Source organism: Bos indicus, chromosome 9, assembly GCF_029378745.1.
Source record: "Bos indicus isolate NIAB-ARS_2022 breed Sahiwal x Tharparkar chromosome 9, NIAB-ARS_B.indTharparkar_mat_pri_1.0, whole genome shotgun sequence".
Classification (NCBI taxonomy): Eukaryota; Metazoa; Chordata; class Mammalia; order Artiodactyla; family Bovidae; genus Bos; species Bos indicus.
In genome coordinates this window covers 96,465,656-96,471,575 of record NC_091768.1, presented here as the reverse complement: position 1 = coordinate 96,471,575, position 5,920 = coordinate 96,465,656, and positions in this window count along the sequence as shown.

Sequence of the window (5,920 nt, the reverse complement as noted above, 5' to 3'; positions counted from 1 at the left end):
CGCCTCGCGGCCGCTAGAGCCCTAACAAGCTCGCCGGGGGGGTGTGAGGGGGGGGCGGGGAGAAGAGCTGGCCTCAGGGAAAGGCGAGCCGCGAGGTCGCAGGTCAGCCGCGGGGAATCACGGGACGGGCGGCGGGGGTCGCGATTGGCGGCGCTGGGTGGACGCGCTCGCCGGGCCACCTGCGGCTGCGGCGCGGCCTCCGGCGGAGGAATCTGGGCGAAGGCGGTGCGTGATTGGCTGCCCTTTGGTGCAGCGCCCAGCGGTGATGCTTCCGCGCGCTGGCGGGCCAGGTGCAACTCTCCTGAGGACGGCCTTAGGCGGCGAATGCGGTCAGTCTAGACGTCGCCAACCGTCGCTGCTCTAGGTTTTAATAATTTAGAAATCGATGCCCGCTCTTCCGTCTGGAAGTGGACGCTTGGTTCGACCGCTCCTTGAAATCTCGAGGCGAAACCTGGGAGCTATTGTCTGGGAGATGGAGATTGTACCTCTGTTTGCTGCTCTGGGGGCACCTTGCTAACTCAAAAACCAGGGGAAGGCGAGCCTCCTGAGTTCTTTTTGTCTTGTTTCGTTTGTTTCAGAAAGTATCTTGTCATGAGTGGTGAGCAATAATAAACAATATAATTTTTCTTAACATGGTTCATGTTCCATGGCTTATTCTACCCTCTGCTGCTGCTGCTAAGTTGCTTCAGTCGTGTCCGACTCTGTGCGACCCCATAGACAACAGCCCACCAGGCTCCCCCGTCCCTGGGATTCTCCAGGCAAGAACACTGGAGTGGGTTGCCATTGCCTTCTCCAATGCATGAAAGTGAAAAGTGAAAGTGAAGTCGCTCAGTCGTGTCCGACTCTTTGAGATCCCATGGACTGCAAAATACCAGGCTCCTCCGTCCATGGGATTTTCCAGGCAAGAGTACTGGAGTGGGGTGCCATTGCCTTCTCGGCTCCCTCACTGCAAGAGACTACAAAGTCCACTTCATTCCAGGCCTAACAACAGGCTCACTGTCTGAAATGTTAAGGTATTACCTATATCACGGCACGGTTGGCAGGGCGGTGGAGGGGGGTTCTTTTGATCCAGAGAGGCTGCATTTAAGTCACCGGCCTCCCCTGTCATCATACAGGATAGTTGAATAAGAGATGAGAGACAATAAATAACCCCTAAAGAACCCTATAATACAAGTTTTAAATTCAGATACCCTCCCTTACACGACCATCTGGTCTATCAGAACCACGGTGTTGTCTGGCGGATGTTAGACTCTTACACTTACTGGAGGAGTCAGATAGACTTTGCATTGGGCTCCCCTTATCCAGCTTCCCCAAAACCGTTTATCCCCAAAGGAGGTATTCTGGAATTAGGTGATTTATAAGGATAAGAGTACAGTATACGCTTAAATGCTTTCGAATTGTGCTGGAGAAGTCTCTTAAGAGTCCCTTAGTAAGGAGATCAAACCAGTCAATCCTACAAGGAATCAACCGAATATTCACTGGAAGGGCTGATAACTGAAGCTCCAGTATTTTGGCTACCTGATGCAAAGAACCGGCTCTGGAAAAGACCCTGAGGCTGGGAATGATTGACTGCAGGAGGAGAAGGCGACAGCAAAGTATGAGACAGTTGGATGGCGTCACTGGACACGAGTGTGAGCAAACTCCAGGAGATGGTGAAGGACAGGGAGCCTCAAGTGCTGCCGTCCATGGGCTTGCAACGAGTAGGACACGACTTAGCAACTGAATGACAACGAAGTATGCTCTAGATGGTCAAAGACCAAAATTTGAAGGGAAAAACGGGCAAGGACATGAGTAGACATTTCACTCAGAAGAACAGCAATGACTGGTAAACAGAAAAGACTGTTCATGCTCACTTATAATGGAAATGCCCACTGAAATGACAAGGCTATGGAGAAACAGTGCTGATATGTTTTCTGGTGGGAATGGGAAAACGATTCAAGCCCTATGGAGTGCCAAAATTCTGTATGCACTCATTCTTAGGTCTTGCAGTTTCAAGTCTAACCCTAACCTTATTCTGAACATACACCTTCACATATAGAAAGAACATGTGGACAAGGTTACGTCACAAGTGTCATCACAAAAGTTTGGAAATAAATATCCATTAATAGGGAACTGGTTAGACATGATATATTCATACCATGGAATACAATGCCGCCAGAAAAACAGAATGAGGATGATGTTTGTTACCTTGAAATATGTGCCAGCCTATTTGGAAAATTGGAAGCTTGTTCCATAAACATTAACAAGTAAACCCAAAGTTGATAGCACATTAAAATAAGCTTAACTCTAAGTCACATTGGTAATGTAACTATGTTGTTGCATGGAGAAAAGAATTCACAGGCCTTTTGGACACAGTACTTTAAGAGAATTATCTGTGGTGGGATGGCTTAGGATAAGTAAAAAAAAATGCAAAGGAATCTTCAGTTTCAATCAGATGTTTATAATTAATGGTAATATTGTTTCTGTGGTTTTGAAACATATGTATATTGGGTAATACAAATATTTTAATGTTCTCATGTATAAGACTTTGTAAGAGAAAATGAGATACAAATATAAGATCAAAGTTCGGAAAAAACCTGTAAGTAAGGGTCTTGCCTGGTGGCTCAGTGGTAACGAATCTACCTACAATGCAGGAGACCCATCCACCTACAATGCAGGAGACTCAGGTTCGATCCCTGGGTTGGGAAGATCCCCTGGAGAAGGGAATGGTCAGCCTACTCCAGTATTCTGGCCTGGAGAATCCCATGGACAGAGGAGCCTGACAGATTACAGTCCATGGGCTCACAAAGAATTGGACATGACTTAGTGACTAAACACACTAAACACACACAACACACATATTTAAATTGGATATATCAATCTGAGCACATGATTTAAAAAACAGATTTCCTAGTTTTGTGCCCCAAAAGGGCCTAGGAGCACTGGGCCCTGACCAACTGTCCCAGTTTCCCAGAGACTGAGGGGATGTGCCAAGATGTTGCACTTTCTGTTAAAACCGGAAGTGTCCCAGGCAAGCACAGTGACTGGCCACCTCAGAGTGACGCTGAGGGAACTTCCCCTCATGGCTTCTAAATCCCATTCCCACTAAATAGAAACAGAGCTCCTTGGAGAATTGGCTGACACCTGCCAGAGCAGGGAAGGTGCAAGATGAATGAGACATTACGCTATGCCTGCATGAAAAGGTGTTGCTTAGGCTAATAAAGATGTCAACAGGACTTAGGAGAACAGGCAAAACTAACTGATAGGGATAGAAGTCAAATCCATGCTTGGCTCAGACTGGAACAGAGCAGGAATTGGTTGGAAAGGAACACGGGGGAGTTTTGGGGGTGATGAAAATATTCTAAATTATGATAACAGTGGTGATAATTCAATATATACAGCTTCCCTGGTGGCACAGTGGTAAATAATCTGCCTGTGATACAGAGAACGAAGGAGATGCAAGTTTGATCCCTGGGTTGGGAAGATCCCCTAGACAAGGAAATGGCAACCCATTCCAGTATTCTTGCCTGGAAAAATTCCAAGCACAGGAAAGCCTAGCAGGCTACAGTCCATGGGGTCGCAAAGAGTCAGACATGCTGAGTGACTGAGCGTGCATGCACAGCTAAGTATATAAGTTTGTCAATATTCATCCAACAGTACATTAAAATGGGTGCACTTAATTTAAACTATACCTGATATAAGTTTTATCCTCAGTTCAGTTCAGTCGCTCAGTTGTGTCTGACTCTTTGCCACCCCATGAATCGCAGCACACCAGGCCTCCCTGTCCATCACCAACTCCCGGAGTTCACTCAGACTCACGTCCATCGAGTCGGTGATGCCATCCAGCCATCTCATCCTCTGTCGTCCCCTTCTCCTCCTGCCCCCAATCCCTCCCAGCATCAGAGTCTTTTCCAATGAGTCAACTCTTCCCATGAGGTGGCCAAAGTACTGGAGTTTCAGCTTTAGCATCATTCCTTCCAAAGAAATCCCAGGGCTGATCTCCTTCAGAATGGACTGGTTGGATCTCCTTGCAGTCCAAGGGACTCTCAAGAGTCTTCTTCAACACCACAGTTCAAAAGCATCAATTCTTCGGCACTCAGCCTTCTTCACAGTCCAACTCTCACATCCATACATGACCACAGGAAAAACCATAGCCTTGACTAGACGAACCTTTGTTGGCAAAGTAATGTCTCTGCTTTTGAATATGCTATCTAGGTTAGTCATAACTTTCCTTCCAAGGAGTAAGCATCTTTTAATTTCATGGCTGCAGTCACCATCTGCAGTAATTTTGGGGCCCAGAAAAATAAAGTCTGACACTGTTTCCCCATCTATTTCCCATGAAGTGACAGGACTGGATGCCATGATCTTCGTTTTCTGAATGTTGAGCTTTAAGCCAACTTTTTCACTCTCCACTTTCACTTTCATCAAGAGGCTTTTGAGTTCCTCTTCACTTTCTGCCATAAGGGTGGTGTCATCTGCATATCTGAGGTGATTGATATTTCTCCTGGAAATCTTGATTCCAGCTTGTGTTTCTTCCAGTCCAGCGTTTCTCAAGATGTACTCTGCATAGAAGTTAAATAAGCAGGGTGACAATATACAGCCTTGACGTACTCCTTTTCCTATTTGGAACCAGTCTGTTGTTCCATGTCCAGTTCTAACTGTTGCTTCCTGACCTGCATACATATTTCTCAAGAGGCAGGTCAGGTGCTCTGGTATTCCCATCTCTTTCAGAATTTTCCACAGTTTATTGTGATCCACACAGTCAAAGGCTTTGGCATAGTCAATGAAGCAGAAATAGATGTTTATCTGGAACTCTCTTGCTTTTTCCATGACCCAGTGGATGTTGGCAATTTGATCTCTGGTTCCTCTGCCTTTTCTAAAACCAGCTTGAACATCAGGAAGTTCACGGTTCACGTATTGCTGAAGCCTGGCTTGGAGAATTTTGTGCATTACTTTACTAGCATGTGAGATGAGTGCAATTGTGTGGTAGTTTGAGCATTTTTTGGCATTGCCTTTCTTTGGGATTGGAATGAAAACTGACCTTTTCCAGTCCTGTGGGCACTGCTGAGTTTTCCAAATTTGCTGGCATATTCAGTGCAGCACTTTCACAGCTTCATCTTTCAGGATTTGAAATAGCTCAACTGGAATTCCATCACCTCCACTAGCTTTGTTTGTAGTGATGCTTTCTAAGGCCCACTTGACCTCACATTCCAGGATGTCTGGCTCTAGGTCAGTGATTACACCATCGTGATTATCTGAGTCGTGAAGATCTCTTTTGTACAGTTCTTCTGTGTATTCTTGCCACCTCTTCTTAATATCTTCTGCTTCTGTTAGAGCCATACCATTTCTGTCCTTTATTGAGCCCAACTTTGCATGAAATGTTCCCTTGGTATCTCTGATTTTCCTGAAGAGATCTCTAGTCTTTCCCATTCTGTTGTTTTCCTCTATTTCTTTGCAGTGATCGCTGAGGAAGGCCTTCTTATCTCTTCTTGCTATTCTTTGGAACTCTGCATTCAGATTGCTTTTCTGCTTTGCTTTTCGTTTGTCTTCTTTTCACAGCTATTTGTAAGGCTTCCCCAGACAGCCATTTTGCTTTTTTGCATTTCTTTTCCATGGGGATGGTCTTGATCCCTGTCTCCTGTACAATGTCACGAACCTCATTCCATAGTTCATCAGGCACTCTGTCTATCAGATCTAGGCCCTTAAATCTATTTCTCACTTCCACTGTATAATCATAAGGGATTTGATTTAGGTCACATCTGAATGGTCTAGTGGTTTTCCCTACTTTCTTCAATTTCAGTCTGAATTTGGTAATAAGGAGTTCATGATTTGAGCCACAGTCAGCTCCTGGTCTTGTTTTTGTTCACTGTATAGAGCTTCTCCATCTTTGGCTGCAAAGAATATAATCAATCTGATTTTGGTGTTGACCATCTAGTGATGT